The following is a 21,173-nucleotide window of genomic DNA, read 5'->3' on the forward strand; positions in this document are numbered from 1 at the left end:
GTGTGTTAGAAGATATGTGTGTATATGCGTGTGATAATATGTGTTGGTAGATATGTGTGTATAGTTGTGTGATAATATGTGTTGGTAGATATGTGTGTATAATATGTGTTAGTAGATATGTGTGTATATGCGTGTGATAATATGTGTTGGTAGATATGTGTGTATATGTGTGTGATAATATGTGTTGGTAGATATGTGTGTATATGCGTGTTATAATATGTGTTGCTAGATATGTGTGTATATGTGTTAGTAGATATGTGTGTGTATGCGTGTTATAATATGTGTTGGTAGATATGTGTGTATATGTGTGTGATAATATGTGTTGGTAGATATGTGTGTATATGCGTGTGATAATATGTGTTGGCAGATATGTGTGTATATGTGTGTGACAATATGTGTTGGTAGATATGTGTGTATATATGCGTGTTATAATATGTGTTGTTAGATATGTGTGTATATGAGTGTGATAATATGTGTTGGTAGATATGTGTGTATATGCGTGTTATAATATGTGTTGGTAGATATGTGTGCATATGTGTGTGATAATATGTGTTGGTAGATATGTGTGTATATGTGTGTGATAATATGTGTTGGTAGATAAGTGTGTATATGCGAGTTATAATATTTGTTGGTATATATGTATGTATATGCGTCTGATAATATGTGTTGGTAGATATGTGTGTATATGCGTGTGATAATATGTGTTGGTAGATAAGTGTGTATATGCGTGTTATAATATGTGTTGGTAGATATGTGTGTATATGTGTGTGATAATATGTGTTGGTAGATATGTGTGATAATATGTGTTGGTAGATATGTGTGTATATGCGTGTTATAATATGTGTTGCTAGATATGTATGTATATGTGTTAGTAGATATATGTGTATATGTGTGTGATAATATGTGTTGCTAGATATGTGTGTATATGTGGGTGTTATAATATGTGTTGGTAGATATGTGTGTATATGTGTGTGATAATATGTGTTGGTATGTGTGTGTGTATATGTGTGTGATATTATGTGTTGGTAGATATGTGTGTATATGTGTTGGTAGATATGTGTGTATATGTGTGTGGTAATATGTGTTGGTAGATATGTGTGTATATGGGTGTGATAATATGTGTTGGTAGATATGTGTGTATATGCGTGTTATAATATGTGTTGGTAGAAATGTGTGTATATGTGTCTGATAATATGTGTTGGTAGATATGTGTGTATATGCGTGTGATAATATGTGTTGGTAGATATGTATGTATATGCGTGTGATAATATGTGTTGGTAAATATGTGTGTGATAATATGTGTTGGTAGATATGTGTGTATATGTGTGTGATAATATGTGTTGATAGATACGTGTATATATGTGTGTGATAATATGTGTTGGTAGATATGTCTGTGTATGCGTGTTATAATATATGTTGGTAGATATGTGTATATATGCGTGTTATAATATATGTTGTTAGATATGTGTGTATATGAGTGTGATAATATGTGTTGGTAGATAAGTGTGTATATGCGTGTTATAATATGTGTTGGTAGATATGTGTGTATATGTGTGTGATAATATGTGTTGGTAGATATGTGTGATAATATGTGTTGGTAGATATGTGTGTATATGCGTGTTATAATATGTGTTGCTAGATATGTGTGTATATGTGTTAGTAGATATATGTGTATATGTGTGTGATAATATGTGTTGGTAGATATGTGTGTATATGTGGGTGTTATAATATGTGTTGGTAGATATGTGTGTATATGTGTGTGATAATATGTGTTGGTATGTGTGTGTGTATATGTGTGTGATATTATGTGTTGGTAGATATGTGTGTATATGTGTTGGTAGATATGTGTTTATATGTGTGTGGTAATATGTGTTGGTAGATATGTGTGTATAATATGTGTTGGTAGATAAGTGTGTATATGCGTGTTATAATATGTGTTGGTAGAAATGTGTGTATATGTGTGTGATAATATGTGTTGGTAGATATGTGTGTATATGCGTGTGATAATATGTGTTGGTAGATATGTATGTATATGCGTGTGATAATATGTGTTGGTAAATATGTGTGTGATAATATGTGTTAGTAGATATGTGTGTATATGCGTGTTATAATATATGTTGGTAGATATGTGTGTATATGTGTGTGACAATATGTGTTGGTAGATATGTGTGTATATGCGTGTTATAATATGTGTTGGTAGATATGTGTGTATATGCGTGTTATAATATGTGTTGGTAGATATGTGTGTATATGCGTGTGATAATATGTATTGGTAGATATGTGTGTATATGCGTGTTATAATATGTGTTGGTAGATATGTATGTATATGCGTGTGATAATATGTGTTGGTAGATATGTGTGTATATGTGTGTGATAATATGTGTTGGTAGATAAGTGTGTATATGCGTGTTATAATATGTGTTGGTAGATATGTATGTATATGCGTGTGATAATATGTGTTGGTAGATATGTGTGTATATGCGTGTGATAATGTGTTGGTAGATATGTGTGTATATGTGTGTGACAATATGTGTTGGTAGATATGTGTGTATATGCGTGTTATAATATGTGTTGGTAGATATGTGTGTATATGTGTGTGATAATATGTGTTGGTAGATATGTGTGATAATATGTGTTGGTAGATATGTGTGTATATGCGTGTTATAATATGTGTTGCTAGATATGTGTGTATATGTGTTAGTAGATATATGTGTATATGTGTGTGATAATATGTGTTGGTAGATATGTGTGTATATGTGGGTGTTATAATATGTGTTGGTAGATATGTGTGTATATGTGTGTGATAATATGTGTTGGTATGTGTGTGTGTATATGTGTGTGATATTATGTGTTGGTAGATATGTGTGTATATGTGTTGGTAGATATGTGTGTATATGTGTGTGGTAATATGTGTTGGTAGATATGTGTGTATATGGGTGTGATAATATGTGTTGGTAGATATGTGTGTATATGCGTGTTATAATATGTGTTGGTAGAAATGTGTGTATATGTGTGTGATAATATGTGTTGGTAGATATGTGTGTATATGCGTGTGATAATATGTGTTGGTAGATATGTATGTATATGCGTGTGATAATATGTGTTGGTAAATATGTGTGTGATAATATGTGTTAGTAGATATGTGTGTATATGCGTGTTATAATATATGTTGGTAGATATGTGTGTATATGTGTGTGACAATATGTGTTGGTAGATATGTGTGTATATGCGTGTTATAATATGTGTTGGTAGATATGTGTGTATATGCGTGTGATAATATGTATTGGTAGATATGTGTGTATATGCGTGTTATAATATGTGTTGGTAGATATGTATGTATATGCGTGTGATAATATGTGTTGGTTGATATGTGTGCATATGTGTGTGATAATATGTGTTGGTAGATATGTGTGTATATGTGTGTGATAATATGTGTTGGTAGATAAGTGTGTATATGCGAGTTATAATATTTGTTGGTATATATGTATGTATATGCGTCTGATAATATGTGTTGGTAGATATGTGTGTATATGCGTGTGATAATATGTGTTGGTAGATAAGTGTGTATATGCGTGTTATAATATGTGTTGGTAGATATGTGTGTATATGTGTGTGATAATATGTGTTGGTAGATATGTGTGATAATATGTGTTGGTAGATATGTGTGTATATGCGTGTTATAATATGTGTTGCTAGATATGTATGTATATGTGTTAGTAGATATATGTGTATATGTGTGTGATAATATGTGTTGCTAGATATGTGTGTATATGTGGGTGTTATAATATGTGTTGGTAGATATGTGTGTATATGTGTGTGATAATATGTGTTGGTATGTGTGTGTGTATATGTGTGTGATATTATGTGTTGGTAGATATGTGTGTATATGTGTTGGTAGATATGTGTGTATATGTGTGTGGTAATATGTGTTGGTAGATATGTGTGTATATGGGTGTGATAATATGTGTTGGTAGATATGTGTGTATATGCGTGTTATAATATGTGTTGGTAGAAATGTGTGTATATGTGTCTGATAATATGTGTTGGTAGATATGTGTGTATATGCGTGTGATAATATGTGTTGGTAGATATGTATGTATATGCGTGTGATAATATGTGTTGGTAAATATGTGTGTGATAATATGTGTTGGTAGATATGTGTGTATATGTGTGTGATAATATGTGTTGATAGATACGTGTATATATGTGTGTGATAATATGTGTTGGTAGATATGTCTGTGTATGCGTGTTATAATATATGTTGGTAGATATGTGTATATATGCGTGTTATAATATATGTTGTTAGATATGTGTGTATATGAGTGTGATAATATGTGTTGGTAGATAAGTGTGTATATGCGTGTTATAATATGTGTTGGTAGATATGTGTGTATATGTGTGTGATAATATGTGTTGGTAGATATGTGTGATAATATGTGTTGGTAGATATGTGTGTATATGCGTGTTATAATATGTGTTGCTAGATATGTGTGTATATGTGTTAGTAGATATATGTGTATATGTGTGTGATAATATGTGTTGGTAGATATGTGTGTATATGTGGGTGTTATAATATGTGTTGGTAGATATGTCTGTATATGTGTGTGATAATATGTGTTGGTATGTGTGTGTGTATATGTGTGTGATATTATGTGTTGGTAGATATGTGTGTATATGTGTTGGTAGATATGTGTGTATATGTGTGTGGTAATATGTGTTGGTAGATATGTGTGTATAATATGTGTTGGTAGATAAGTGTGTATATGCGTGTTATAATATGTGTTGGTAGAAATGTGTGTATATGTGTGTGATAATATGTGTTGGTAGATATGTGTGTATATGCGTGTGATAATATGTGTTGGTAGATATGTATGTATATGCGTGTGATAATATGTGTTGGTAAATATGTGTGTGATAATATGTGTTAGTAGATATGTGTGTATATGCGTGTTATAATATATGTTGGTAGATATGTGTGTATATGTGTGTGACAATATGTGTTGGTAGATATGTGTGTATATGCGTGTTATAATATGTGTTGGTAGATATGTGTGTATATGCGTGTTATAATATGTGTTGGTAGATATGTGTGTATATGCGTGTGATAATATGTATTGGTAGATATGTGTGTATATGCGTGTTATAATATGTGTTGGTAGATATGTATGTATATGCGTGTGATAATATGTGTTGGTAGATATGTGTGTATATGTGTGTGATAATATGTGTTGGTAGATAAGTGTGTATATGCGTGTTATAATATGTGTTGGTAGATATGTATGTATATGCGTGTGATAATATGTGTTGGTAGATATGTGTGTATATGCGTGTGATAATATGTGTTGGTAGATATGTGTGTATATGTGTGTGACAATATGTGTTGGTAGATATGTGTGTATATGCGTGTTATAATATGTGTTGGTAGATATGTGTGTATATGTGTGTGATAATATGTGTTGGTAGATATGTGTGATAATATGTGTTGGTAGATATGTGTGTATATGCGTGTTATAATATGTGTTGCTAGATATGTGTGTATATGTGTTAGTAGATATATGTGTATATGTGTGTGATAATATGTGTTGGTAGATATGTGTGTATATGTGGGTGTTATAATATGTGTTGGTAGATATGTGTGTATATGTGTGTGATAATATGTGTTGGTATGTGTGTGTGTATATGTGTGTGATATTATGTGTTGGTAGATATGTGTGTATATGTGTTGGTAGATATGTGTGTATATGTGTGTGGTAATATGTGTTGGTCGATATGTGTGTATATGGGTGTGATAATATGTGTTGGTAGATATGTGTGTATATGCGTGTTATAATATGTGTTGGTAGAAATGTGTGTATATGTGTGTGATAATATGTGTTGGTAGATATGTGTGTATATGCGTGTGATAATATGTGTTGGTAGATATGTATGTATATGCGTGTGATAATATGTGTTGGTAAATATGTGTGTGATAATATGTGTTAGTAGATATGTGTGTATATGCGTGTTATAATATATGTTGGTAGATATGTGTGTATATGTGTGTGACAATATGTGTTGGTAGATATGTGTGTATATGCGTGTTATAATATGTGTTGGTAGATATGTGTGTATATGCGTGTTATAATATGTGTTGGTAGATATGTGTGTATATGCGTGTGATAATATGTATTGGTAGATATGTGTGTATATGCGTGTTATAATATGTGTTGGTAGATATGTATGTATATGCGTGTGATAATATGTGTTGGTAGATATGTGTGTATATGTGTGTGATAATATGTGTTGGTAGATAAGTGTGTATATGCGTGTTATAATATGTGTTGGTAGATATGTATGTATATGCGTGTGATAATATGTGTTGGTAGATATGTGTGTATATGCGTGTGATAATATGTGTTGGTAGATATGTGTGTATATGTGTGTGACAATATGTGTTGGTAGATATGTGTGTATATGCGTGTTATAATATGTGTTGGTAGATATGTGTGTATAGTTGTGTGATAATATGTGTTGGTAGATATGTGTGTATAATATGTGTTAGTAGATATGTGTGTATATGCGTGTGATAATATGTGTTGTTAGATATATGTGTGTGATAATATGTGTTGGTAGCTATGTGTGTATATGTGTGTGATAATATATTTTGTAGATATGTGTGTATATGTGTGTGATAATATGTGTTGTTAGATATGTGTGTATATGTGTGTGATAATATGTGTTGGTAGATATGAGTGTATAATATGTGTTGGTAGATAAGTGTGTATATGCGTGTTATAATATGTGTTGGTAGATATGTATGTATATGCGTGTGATAATATGTGTTGGTAGATATGTGTGTACATGTGTGTGATAATATGTGTTGGTACATATGTGTGTATATGTGTATAATAATATGTGTTGGTAGATATGTGTGTATATGTGTGTATAATATGTGTTGGTAGATATGTGTGTATATGTGTGTAATAATATGTGTTGGTAGATATGTCTGTATATGTGTGTGATAATATGTGTTGGTAGATATGTGTGTATATGCGTGTTATAATATGTGTTGGTAGATATGTGTGTATATGTGTGTGATAATATGTGTTGGTAGATATGTGTGTATATGCGTGTTATAATATGTGTTGGTAGATATGTGTGTATATGCGTGTTATAATATGTGTTCGTAGATAAGTGTGTATATGCGTGTGATAATATGTGTTGGTAGATATGTGTGTAAATGCGTGTGATAATATGTGTTGGTAGATATGTGTGTATATGCGTGTGATAATATGTGTTGGTAGATAAGTGTGTATATGCGAGTTATAATATTTGTTGGTATATATGTATGTATATGCGTCTGATAATATGTGTTGGTAGATATGTGTGTATATGCGTGTGATAATATGTGTTGGTAGATAAGTGTGTATATGCGTGTTATAATATGTGTTGGTAGATATGTGTGTATATGTGTGTGATAATATGTGTTGGTAGATATGTGTGATAATATGTGTTGGTAGATATGTGTGTATATGCGTGTTATAATATGTGTTGCTAGATATGTGTGTATATGTGTTAGTAGATATATGTGTATATGTGTGTGATAATATGTGTTGGTAGATATGTGTGTATATGTGGGTGTTATAATATGTGTTGGTAGATATGTGTGTATATGTGTGTGATAATATGTGTTGGTATGTGTGTGTGTATACGTGTGTGATATTATGTGTTGGTAGATATGTGTGTATATGTGTTGGTAGATATGTGTGTATATGTGTGTGGTAATATGTGTTGGTAGATATGTGTGTATATGGGTGTGATAATATGTGTTGGTAGATATGTGTGTATATGCGTGTTATAATATGTGTTGGTAGAAATGTGTGTATATGTGTGTGATAATATGTGTTGGTAGATATGTGTGTATATGCGTGTGATAATATGTGTTGGTAGATATGTATGTATATGCGTGTGATAATATGTGTTGGTAAATATGTGTGTGATAATATGTGTTGGTAGATATGTGTGTATATGCGTGTTATAATATATGTTGGTAGATATGTGTGTATATGTGTGTGACAATATGTGTTGGTAGATATGTGTGTATATGCGTGTTATAATATGTGTTGGTAGATATGTGTGTATATGCGTGTTATAATATGTGTTGGTAGATATGTGTGCATATGCGTGTGATAATATGTATTGGTAGATATGTGTGTATATGCGTGTTATAATATGTGTTGGTAGATATGTATGTATATGCGTGTGATAATATGTGTTGGTAGATATGTGTGTATATGTGTGTGATAATATGTGTTGGTAGATAAGTGTGTATATGCGTGTTATAATATGTGTTGGTAGATATGTATGTATATGCGTGTGATAATATGTGTTGGTAGATATGTGTGTATATGCGTGTGATAATATGTGTTGGTAGATATGTGTGTATATGTGTGTGACAATATGTGTTGGTAGATATGTGTGTATATGCGTGTTATAATATGTGTTGGTAGATATGTGTGTATAGTTGTGTGATAATATGTGTTGGTAGATATGTGTGTATAATATGTGTTAGTAGATATGTGTGTATATGCGTGTGATAATATGTGTTGGTAGATATGTATGTATATGCGTGTGATAATATGTGTTGGTAGATATGTGTGTACATGTGTGTGATAATATGTGTTGGTACATATGTGTGTATATGTGTATAATAATATGTGTTGGTAGATATGTGTGTATATGTGTGTATAATATGTGTTGGTAGATATGTGTGTATATGTGTGTAATAATATGTGTTGGTAGATATGTCTGTATATGTGTGTGATAATATGTGTTGGTAGATATGTGTGTATATGCGTGTTATAATATGTGTTGGTAGATATGTGTGTATATGTGTGTGATAATATGTGTTGGTAGATATGTGTGTATATGCGTGTTATAATATGTGTTGGTAGATATGTGTGTATATGCGTGTTATAATATGTGTTCGTAGATAAGTGTGTATATGCGTGTGATAATATGTGTTGGTAGATATGTGTGTATATGCGTGTGATAATATGTGTTGGTAGATATGTGTGTATATGCGTGTGATAATATGTGTTGGTAGATATGTGTGTATAATATGTGTTAGTAGATATGTGTGTATATGCGTGTGATAATATGTGTTGGTAGATATATGTGTATATGTGTGTGATAATATGTGTTGGTAGATATGTGTGTATATGTGTGTGATAATATGTGTTGGTAGATATGTGTGCATATGTGTGTGATAATATGTGTTGATATATATGTGTGTATATGTGTGTGATAATATGTGTTGGTAGATATGTGTGTATAATGTGTGTTAGAAGATATGTGTGTATATGCGTGTGATAATATGTGTTGGTAGATATGTGTGTATAGTTGTGTGATAATATGTGTTGGTAGATATGTGTGTATAATATGTGTTAGTAGATATGTGTGTATATGCGTGTGATAATATGTGTTGATAGATATATGTGTATATGTGTGTGATAATATGTGTTGGTAGATATGTGTGTATATGCGTGTGATAATATGTGTTGGTAGATATGTGTGATAACATGTGTTGGTAGATATGTGTGTATATGTGTGTGATGATATGTGTTGGTAGATATGTGTGTATATGTGTTTGATAATATGTGTTGATAGATATGTGTGTATATGTGTGTGATAATATGTGTTGGTAGATATGTGTTGGTAGATATGTGTTAGTATATATGTGTGTATATGTGTGTGATAATATGTGTTGGTAGATATGTGTGTATATGCGTGTGATAATATGTGTTGGTAGATATGTGTGTGATAATATGTGTTGGTAGATATGTGTGTATATGCGTGTTATACAAATCTTAACTATGGCGTATAACCGTTTAATGTGTATGTATATTGAAATATTGAAATAAGTATTGTCATCATTCTGTTTCCATTATCGACCCTGATATACATAAATACACACATATTATTACTCATTGATGTGTTATTCAGACATGGCATTGAGAAAGTGTTGTTTTTAATATGATATTTGAGATAATATATAACCTTGTTTTGTGTCATGTATTACCACATATCTTTCACAATAGCATGTCACGTATGTTACATGTTCATGAGACAGACACAAATATGTGTAAACATGGATAGAACAAATGAAAAACTTTACCTTTATATCTGTGACCATGAGTAACACAGCACATATTACCATTATTGCTTTGTAACTTGCCATATCTCTGTCATGGGAATAATTAAACAATAAGTGAGAGGTGTTGGATGAAACAGTAATTGTAATGTGACATTATTACACAAACTCCCTTGTAGCCACCCCCTTGTCGGCGAAAATCACAGACTGTTTTTAACAAAATGATAAACAATTAGCGGAAATTTGTAAGCACCTTATCACACATTGTGTCAACGAATAAACTCTGCTGTGAAAGGTTTCTCTTTGATGGCTGTCACTTCCTGACATCCCTGTAATGTGATTGGTACCGACGAAAATCGTCGGGGAATTGAAAAACTACATCGTCCTGTCAGGCGTGTGTTGGGTTTGTCCGATATTTATGTCCAATAGTTTAAATTACCCCTGTGTTGCACGAATTGTGAAATTATAAATTGTAAGGAACCTATATACACAGTGGTAAAATTATTGAATATTATAGGGTGTTAAGACTTAATATTCAACTCGACCTAGCAATCTGGTAACGGCTATATACATTTACACAGTGTAACATCATTACAGTTTTCAATTCCAGATACTATGGTATGATTTCATATACAAGCATTTCGATCAATCAATATCAATGAAATGCATACTGGGTAGTTAAGAAATATGGATCGGAAAAGTACTATAACTGTTGTAACCGTTTCTACAACCGAGTCTGTTTTTCGTCGTCGTGTAGACGGCTGAGAATAATTTGTAGTCACAACTGTAAAACCTGTATATTTGCTGCAAATGCGAGGAGTTGTAAGAACTTGCGTGTTAAAAATGAAAGACAGGGGTAATAACTGGATGTGTCTGGCGACTTCTATCATCCATTATGTATGCATAGTGATGACGTGTTCATTTGAACGACTTTGTTTTCTTTATGTGATTGCACGTTACTTGATAGTAGTATGTAATTTCATAAAATCAGCAACACTGTTTCGTTGTTCTTTAGTGAAAGTGACATGATGGCAACAAATCTTGTGGCAGTCGAATGACAGTGTTCTATCCGAGATACAGTGGTCTAATTTCATATTGAAACGTTTTAATAAATATCAATTTGATTCATTCTGAATAGTTAAACAATACGAATCTAAAAAAAAAGTGCGAGTGTTGAAATATGTTACTTACAACTTAGTCTGTGTTTGCTTGCTCGTCAGGCAGAGAGTGAGCCCCAGGTCGGTAGGGGGTTGTGTGCCCTAGGTCGGTAGTGGGTTGGGTTAAGACATTTAAATATGTATTTTTATTGTAAATACCAGGAGATATAACAACATGTTGGCGTTGAATTGAAGACATGGCAAATAATCGTGTGTGTCTGGAACGTCTGTTTTCTAGTATGCATGCATACCATTTTCATATATTTTTCTCATCTAGTGATGGCGTTTTAGAAAAATTTTGTTTTTCACGTTATTGAATGTAATCTCGTAAAATCAGCATTGTTTTACACTGTTGTGTTGTTTTTAAGTAAAATTTACATAATGGCATAGCACAGGCTGAGAGTAAGTGTGAAAGCAGACCTTACGGCAGTCGAATAACAGTTTTCCATCCGATATACAGTAGTCTATTTTGATATTCAAACATTTTGATAAATATAAATTTGATTCATTCTGAATAGTTAAACAAAATGAAATGAAATATTTGGATGAAGAAATATGTTAGTTACATCTCAGTCAAGATCTAATGAATGTTTCCTCTTTTGTCGTCAGGAAGAGAGTGTATCTTTGATCAGACGTGGGTTGTGTTACCACTGGTAAATCTTGTTTTGTTAGAAATACCAGGTTATATAAGGACACGTCGATGTTTAAAATGGAATAGAAGAGAAATACCCGGATGTGTCTGGCAATTCTGTCATCTAGCACTCTGTGTCGTTGATTTTTTAAGTAAAATTTACATGATGGCAGGGCACAGGCTGAGAGTAAGTACGAAAGCAGACCTCAGGGCAGTCGAATAACAGTTTTCATATGAGATACAGTGGTCTATTTTGATATGCAAAAATGTTGATTAATATCAATTTGATTCATTCCGAGTATTTAAACAAAACGAAACCGAAAAAAGTGCGAGTGTTGAAATATGTTACTTACAAATCATTCTGGGTTTGCTATTGATGAACGCGTTTTCATTGCAAATACCAGAAGATATAAGAACATGTGGGTGTTTAAAATGGAAGCCAAGGAAATACCCGAAAATTCACAGATGTGTCTGGCAACTTCTATCAGCCAGTATGTATGTATAGTGATAACGTGCTCATTTGAATAATTTAATTCTTCATGTGAATGCTTGTTACTTGATAGTAGTATGTATTTTTGTAAAATCAGCAACACTGTTTCGTTGTTTTTTAGTAAAAGTGACATGATGGCAGGAAAAGGCTTTAAATGAGTATGAAAACACAAACCTCTTGGCAGTCGAATGACAATGTTCTATTCGAGATACAGTGGTATAATTTCATATTGAAATGTTTCAATAAATATCAATTTGATTCATTCTGAATAGTTAAACAATACGAACCTGAAAAAAGATGTAAGTGTTGAAATATGTTACTTACAACTTAGTCTGTGGTTGCTTGTGATGAATGCTCCCCCTTTCGTCGTCAGGTAGAGAGTAAGTCCAATCGGTAGTGTGTTGAGTTACGACAGTTAAATATATATTTTTATTGTAAGTACCAGGATATATAACAACATGTGGGCGTTAAATTGAAGGTAAGAAAAATACCCGGATGTGTCTGTTTTCTAGTATGTATGCATACCATTTTCATCTAATTTTCTCACCTAGTGATGGCGTTGTCATTTAAAAGATTTAGTTTTTTACGTGATTGCATGTAGAATCTCGTAAAATCAGCATTGTTTTACACTGTTTCGTTGTTTTTAGGTAAGATTTACATGATGGCATGGCACAGGCTGAGGGTAAGTGTGACAGCAGACCCCAGGGCAGTCGAATAACAGTTTTCCATCCGAGATACAGTTGTCTATTTTGATATGCAACCGTTTTGATAAATATCAATTTGATTAATTCCGTAGATCAGTAATACGTAACTGAAAAAAGGTATTGGTGTTGAAATATATTACTTAAAACTCAGTCTGGGTCTGCTTGTGATGAATGCGTTTTCATTTCAAATACCAGGAGATATACGAACCAGTGGTTTTTAAAATGGAAGACAGGGAAAATAGCTGTAAATTTACGGATGTGTCTGGCAGCGTATATCATCCTGTATGAACGTATGTATACCATTTGCATCTTATTCTTGCCCCTAGTGATGACGTGTTCATATGAAAGACCCTTTGTAGTGGTTTCATGTTATGTGATAGTAGTATGCAATTTCGTAAAACCAGCATTTGTTTACATGGTTTCGTTGTTTTTTTTAAATTAAAAGTTACATGATGACAGGGCACAGCCTGTGAGTAAGTGTACATACATACTTCTGGGCTGTCGAAAATCAGTGTTCTATCCGAGACACAGTGGTCTAATTTGATGTGAAAACGTGTTGATAAATATCAATTTGATCGATTCTGAATAGTTAAACAATACAAATCTGAAAAAAGGTATGGGTGTGAGAAAAATGTTCTCAACAACCCAGTCAGGGTCTACTTGTGATGAAAGCTTCTTCATTTTTCGTCCTGCAGAAAGTGTGTCATAGGTCAGTAGTGGGTTTAATTCCCAGTGTATTTTTTTATTTTTGTTGTAAATACCAGGATATATAAAAACAAGTGAGTGATTAAAATGAAAGACAATCAAAATACCCGGATGTATCTAGCAACTTCTATCATTTGATATGTATGCGTATCATTTTCATCTTATTTTAGCACTTTGTGATGACGTGTTCATTTGATAGATTTTGTTTTTACGTGTTTTTTTTTACTTGATAGTAGCATAGAATTTAGTAAAATCAGCATGTGTTTACACTGTTTCGTTGCTTTTTTAATAAAACTTACATGATGGAACGGCACAGGCTGTGAGTAAGTGTGAAGACAGAACTCTGGGTAATCGAATAACAGTATTCTATCCGATATACAATTTGACATGCAAGCGTGTTGATAAATATAAATTTGGTTCATTCTGAGTAGTTAAACAAAATGAAATGGATAAACTGTTGGATGATGAAATATGTTTCTTACATCTCAGTCTAGATCTGCTTGTGCTGTATGTTTCCCCTTTTGTCGTCAAGCAGAGAGTGTAATTTAGGTCAGACGTGGGTTGTGTTACCACTGGTAAATCTTGTTTTGTCAGAAATACCAGGATATATAAGGAAATGTGGATGTTTAAAATGGAATACAGGAGAAATACCCGGATGTTTCTGGTAACTTCTATTATCCAGTATGTATGCATATTATTTTCTTCTAATTTGCACCTTGTGATGACGTATTCATTTGAAAGACTTTGTTTTACGTGATTTTTTAAGTAAAATTTACACGATGGCAGGGAACAGAACGTGAGTAAGTGTGAAAGCAGGGCAGTCGAACAAAAGGGTTCTATCCAAGATACAGTGGTCTTATTTTATATGAAAACGTTTTGATAAATATCAATTTGATTCATTCTGAGTAGTTAAACAATACAAAAATATGGAAAAAAGGAAGGGGTGTAAGAAATATTTTATTCTCAACTCAGTTTAGGTCTGCTTGTGATGGAAGCTTCCTCATTCGTCGTCCTAAAGAAAGTGTGACATATGTCAGTAGTGGGTTTAGTTCCCACTGTATTTTTTCAGTTTTGTTGAAAATACCAGGAGATATAAAACAAGTTGGTAATTAAAATGAAAGACAGGCAAAATACCCGGATGTATCTAGCAACTTCTATCATTTAATATGTATACGCATCATTTTCATCTAATTTTAGCACCATGTGATGACGTGTTCATTTGATAGATTTAGTTTTTTACGTGAATACACGTTACTTAATAGTAGCATGTAATTTTGTGAAATCAGCATGTGTTTACACTGTATCGTTGTTTTTTTTAACAAAATGTACATGATGGAACCCTACAGGCTGTGAGCAAGTGTGAAGACAGACCGCTGCGCAGTCGAATAAAATTGTTCTCTCCGAGATACAGTTGTCTGATTTTATATGAAAACGTGTTGATAAATATCAATTTGATCGATTCTGAATAGTTAAACAATACAAATCTGAAAACAGGTATGGGTGTGAGAAAAATGTTCTCAACAACCCAGTCAGGGTCTACTTGTGATGAAAGCTTCTTCATTTTTCGTCCTGCAGAAAGTGTGTCATAGGTCAGTAGTGGGTTTAATTCCCAGTGTATTTTTTTATTTTTGTTGTAAATACCAGGATATATAAAAACAAGTGAGTGATTAAAATGAAAGACAATCAAAATACCCGGATGTATCTAGCAACTTCTATCATTTGATATGTATGCGTATCATTTTCATCTTATTTTAGCACTTTGTGATGACGTGTTCATTTGATAGATTTTGTTTTTACGTGTTTTCTTATTACTTGATAGTAGCATAGAATTTAGTAAAATCAGCATGTGTTTACACTGTTTCGTTGCTTTTTTAATAAAACTTACATGATGGAACGGCACAGGCTGTGAGTAAGTGTGAAGACAGAACTCTGGGTAATCGAATAACAGTATTCTATCCGATATACAATTTGACATGCAAGCGTGTTGATAAATATAAATTTGATTCATTCTGAGTAGTTAAACAAAATGAAATGGAAAAACGGTTGGATGATGAAATATGTTTCTTACATCTCAGTCTAGATCTGCTTGTGCTGTATGTTTCCCCTTTTGTCGTCAAGCAGAGAGTGTAATTTAGGTCAGACGTGGGTTGTGTTACCACTGGTAAATCTTGTTTTGTCAGAAATACCAGGATATATAAGGAAATGTGGATGTTTAAAATGGAATACAGGAGAAATACCCGGATGTTTCTGGTAACTTCTATTATCCAGTATGTATGCATATTATTTTCTTCTAATTTGCACCTTGTGATGACGTATTCATTTGAAAGACTTTGTTTTACGTGATTTTTTAAGTAAAATTTACATGATGGCAGGGAACAGAACGTGAGTAAGTGTGAAAGCAGGGCAGTCGAACAAAAGGGTTCTATCCAAGATACAGTGGTCTTATTTTATATGAAAACGTTTTGATAAATATCAATTTGATTCATTCTGAGTAGTTAAACAATACAAAAATATGGAAAAAAGGAAGGGGTGTAAGAAATATTTTATTCTCAACTCAGTTTAGGTCTGCTTGTGATGGAAGCTTCCTCATTCGTCGTCCTAAAGAAAGTGTGACATATGTCAGTAGTGGGTTTAGTTCCCACTGTATTTTTTCAGTTTTGTTGAAAATACCAGGAGATATAAAACAAGTTGGTAATTAAAATGAAAGACAGGCAAAATACCCGGATGTATCTAGCAACTTCTATCATTTAATATGTATACGCATCATTTTCATCTAATTTTAGCACCATGTGATGACGTGTTCATTTGATAGATTTAGTTTTTTACGTGAATACACGTTACTTAATAGTAGCATGTAATTTTGTGAAATCAGCATGTGTTTACACTGTATCGTTGTTTTTTTTAACAAAATGTACATGATGGAACCCTACAGGCTGTGAGCAAGTGTGAAGACAGACCGCTGCGCAGTCGAATAAAATTGTTCTCTCCGAGATACAGTTGTCTGATTTTATATGAAAACGTGTTGATAAATATCAATTTGATCGATTCTGAATAGTTAAACAATAAAAATCTGAAAAAAGGTATGGGTGTGAGAAAAATGTTCTCAACAACCCAGTCAGGGTCTACTTGTGATGAAAGCTTCTTCATTTTTCGTCCTGCAGAAAGTGTGTCATAGGTCAGTAGTGGGTTTAATTCCCAGTGTATTTTTTTATTTTTGTTGTAAATAACTGGATGTGTCTGGCGACTTCTATCATCCATTATGTATGCATAGTGATGACGTGTTCATTTGAACGACTTTGTTTTCTTTATGTGATTGCACGTTACTTGATAGTAGTATGTAATTTCATAAAATCAGCAACACTGTTTCGTTGTTCTTTAGTGAAAGTGACATGATGGCAACAAATCTTGTGGCAGTCGAATGACAGTGTTCTATCCGAGATACAGTGGTCTAATTTCATATTGAAACGTTTTAATAAATATCAATTTGATTCATCCTGAATAGTTAAACAATACGAATCTAAAAAAAAAAGTGCGAGTGTTGAAATATGTTACTTACAACTTAGTCTGTGTTTGCTTGCTCGTCGGGCAGAGAGTGAGCCCCAGGTCGGTAGGGGGTTGTGTGCCCTAGGTCGGTAGTGGGTTGGGTTAAGACATTTAAATATGTATTTGTATTGTAAATACCAGGAGATATAACAACATGTTGGCGTTGAATTGAAGACATGGCAAATAATCGTGTGTGTCTGGAACGTCTGTTTTCTAGTATGCATGCATACCATTTTCATATATTTTTCTCATCTAGTGATGGCGTTTTAGAAAAATTTTGTTTTTCACGTTATTGAATGTAATCTCGTAAAATCAGCATTGTTTTACACTGTTGTGTTGTTTTTAAGTAAAATTTACATAATGGCATAACACAGGCTGAGAGTAAGTGTGAAAGCAGACCTTACGGCAGTCGAATAACAGTTTTCCATCCGATATACAGTAGTCTATTTTGATATGCAAACATTTTGATAAATATAAATTTGATTCATTCTGAATAGTTAAACAAAATGAAATGAAATATTTGGATGAAGAAATATGTTAGTTACATCTCAGTCAAGATCTAATGAATGTTTCCTCTTTTGTCGTCAGGAAGAGAGTGTATCTTTGATCAGACGTGGGTTGTGTTACCACTGGTAAATCTTGTTTTGTTAGAAATACCAGGTTATATAAGGACACGTCGATGTTTAAAATGGAATAGAAGAGAAATACCCGGATGTGTCTGGCAATTCTGTCATCTAGCACTCTGTGTCGTTGATTTTTTAAGTAAAATTTACATGATGGCAGGGCACAGGCTGAGAGTAAGTACGAAAGCAGACCTCAGGGCAGTCGAATAACAGTTTTCATATGAGATACAGTGGTCTATTTTGATATGCAAAAATGTTGATTAATATCAATTTGATTCATTCCGAGTATTTAAACAAAACGAAACCGAAAAAAGTGCGAGTGTTGAAATATGTTACTTACAAATCATTCTGGGTTTGCTATTGATGAACGCGTTTTCATTGCAAATACCAGAAGATATAAGAACATGTGGGTGTTTAAAATGGAAGCCAAGGAAATACCCGAAAATTCACAGATGTGTCTGGCAACTTCTATCAGCCAGTATGTATGTATAGTGATAACGTGCTCATTTGAATAATTTAATTCTTCATGTGAATGCTTGTTACTTGATAGTAGTATGTATTTTTGTAAAATCAGCAACACTGTTTCGTTGTTTTTTAGTAAAAGTGACATGATGGCAGGAAAAGGCTTTAAATGAGTATGAAAACACAAACCTCTTGGCAGTCGAATGACAATGTTCTATTCGAGATACAGTGGTATAATTTCATATTGAAATGTTTCAATAAATATCAATTTGATTCATTCTGAATAGTTAAACAATACGAACCTGAAAAAAGATGTAAGTGTTGAAATATGTTACTTACAACTTAGTCTGTGGTTGCTTGTGATGAATGCTCCCCCTTTCGTCGTCAGGTAGAGAGTAAGTCCAATCGGTAGTGTGTTGAGTTACGACAGTTAAATATATATTTTTATTGTAAGTACCAGGATATATAACAACATGTGGGCGTTAAATTGAAGGTAAGAAAAATACCCGGATGTGTCTGTTTTCTAGTATGTATGCATACCATTTTCATCTAATTTTCTCACCTAGTGATGGCGTTGTCATTTAAAAGATTTAGTTTTTTACGTGATTGCATGTAGAATCTCGTAAAATCAGCATTGTTTTACACTGTTTCGTTGTTTTTAGGTAAGATTTACATGATGGCATGGCACAGGCTGAGGGTAAGTGTGACAGCAGACCCCAGGGCAGTCGAATAACAGTTTTCCATCCGAGATACAGTTGTCTATTTTGATATGCAACCGTTTTGATAAATATCAATTTGATTAATTCCGTAGATCAGTAATACGTAACTGAAAAAAGGTATTGGTGTTGAAATATATTACTTAAAACTCAGTCTGGGTCTGCTTGTGATGAATGCGTTTTCATTTCAAATACCAGGAGATATACGAACCAGTGGTTTTTAAAATGGAAGACAGGGAAAATAGCTGTAAATTTACGGATGTGTCTGGCAGCGTATATCATCCTTTATGAACGTATGTATACCATTTGCATCTTATTCTTGCCCCTAGTGATGACGTGTTCATATGAAAGACCCTTTGTAGTGGTTTCATGTTATGTGATAGTAGTATGCAATTTCGTAAAACCAGCATTTGTTTACATGGTTTCGTTGTTTTTTTTTAAATTAAAATTTACATGATGACAGGGCACAGCCTGTGAGTAAGTGTACATACATACTTCTGGGCTGTCGAAAATCAGTGTTCTATCCGAGACACAGTGGTCTAATTTGATGTGAAAACGTGTTGATAAATATCAATTTGATCGATTCTGAATAGTTAAACAATACAAATCTGAAAAAAGGTATGGGTGTGAGAAAAATGTTCTCAACAACCCAGTCAGGGTCTACTTGTGATGAAAGCTTCTTCATTTTTCGTCCTGCAGAAAGTGTGTCATAGGTCAGTAGTGGGTTTAATTCCCAGTGTATTTTTTATTTTTGTTGTAAATACCAGGATATATAAAAACAAGTGAGTGATTAAAATGAAAGACAATCAAAATACCCGGATGTATCTAGCAACTTCTATCATTTGATATGTATGCGTATCATTTTCATCTTATTTTAGCACTTTGTGATGACGTGTTCATTTGATAGATTTTGTTTTTACGTGTTTTCTTATTACTTGATAGTAGCATAGAATTTAGTAAAATCAGCATGTGTTTACACTGTTTCGTTGCTTTTTTAATAAAACTTACATGATGGAACGGCACAGGCTGTGAGTAAGTGTGAAGACAGAACTCTGGGTAATCGAATAACAGTATTCTATCCGATATACAATTTGACATGCAAGCGTGTTGATAAATATAAATTTGATTCATTCTGAGTAGTTAAACAAAATGAAATGGATAAACTGTTGGATGATGAAATATGTTTCTTACATCTCAGTCTAGATCTGCTTGTGCTGTATGTTTCCCCTTTTGTCGTCAAGCAGAGAGTGTAATTTAGGTCAGACGTGGGTTGTGTTACCACTGGTAAATCTTGTTTTGTCAGAAATACCAGGATATATAAGGAAATGTGGATGTTTAAAATGGAATACAGGAGAAATACCCGGATGTTTCTGGTAACTTCTATTATCCAGTATGTATGCATATTATTTTCTTCTAATTTGCACCTTGTGATGACGTATTCATTTGAAAGACTTTGTTTTACGTGATTTTTTAAGTAAAATTTACATGATGGCAGGGAACAGAACGTGAGTAAGTGTGAAAGCAGGGCAGTCGAACAAAATGGTTCTATCCAAGATACAGTGGTCTTATTTTATATGAAAACGTTTTGATAAATATCAATTTGATTCATTCTGAGTAGTTAAACAATACAAAAATATGGAAAAAAGGAAGGGGTGTAAGAAATATTTTATTCTCAACTCAGTTTAGGTCTGCTTGTGATGGAAGCTTCCTCATTCGTCGTCCTAAAGAAAGTGTGACATATGTCAGTAGTGGGTTTAGTTCCCACTGTATTTTTTCAGTTTTGTTGAAAATACCAGGAGATATAAAACAAGTTGGTAATTAAAATGAAAGACAGGCAAAATACCCGGATGTATCTAGCAACTTCTATCATTTAATATGTATACGCATCATTTTCATCTAATTTTAGCACCATGTGATGACGTGTTCATTTGATAGATTTAGTTTTTTACGTGAATACACGTTACTTAATAGTAGCATGTAATTTTGTGAAATCAGCATGTGTTTACACTG

At 33.0% G+C, this 21,173-nt stretch overlaps 2 long non-coding RNA genes across 2 annotated transcripts in view; one reads left to right on the top strand and one right to left on the bottom strand.

The window, feature by feature from the left end:
• Nucleotides 1-12,829, bottom strand: part of LOC144357689 (uncharacterized) — a 36,864-nt gene extending 24,035 nt beyond the window's left edge. The window contains exons 1-2 of the long non-coding RNA XR_014931100.1: nucleotides 12,735-12,829; nucleotides 10,157-10,223 (exon numbers count right to left, since the gene is read on the bottom strand). This is a non-coding gene — a long non-coding RNA (uncharacterized LOC144357689). The remainder of the gene's footprint in view (nucleotides 1-10,156; nucleotides 10,224-12,734) is intronic.
• Nucleotides 12,830-13,055: 226 nt separating this feature from the next.
• Nucleotides 13,056-18,022, top strand: LOC146735517 (uncharacterized). Its single transcript, XR_014931206.1, has 3 exons — nucleotides 13,056-13,092; nucleotides 13,310-13,404; nucleotides 17,951-18,022. It is a non-coding gene; the product is annotated as an uncharacterized LOC146735517 (long non-coding RNA).
• Nucleotides 18,023-21,173: the final 3,151 nt, after the last annotated feature.

Source organism: Saccoglossus kowalevskii, chromosome 12 (genome assembly GCF_978046115.1).
Source record: "Saccoglossus kowalevskii chromosome 12, keSacKowa6.1, whole genome shotgun sequence".
Lineage (NCBI taxonomy): Eukaryota > Metazoa > Hemichordata > Enteropneusta > Harrimaniidae > Saccoglossus > Saccoglossus kowalevskii.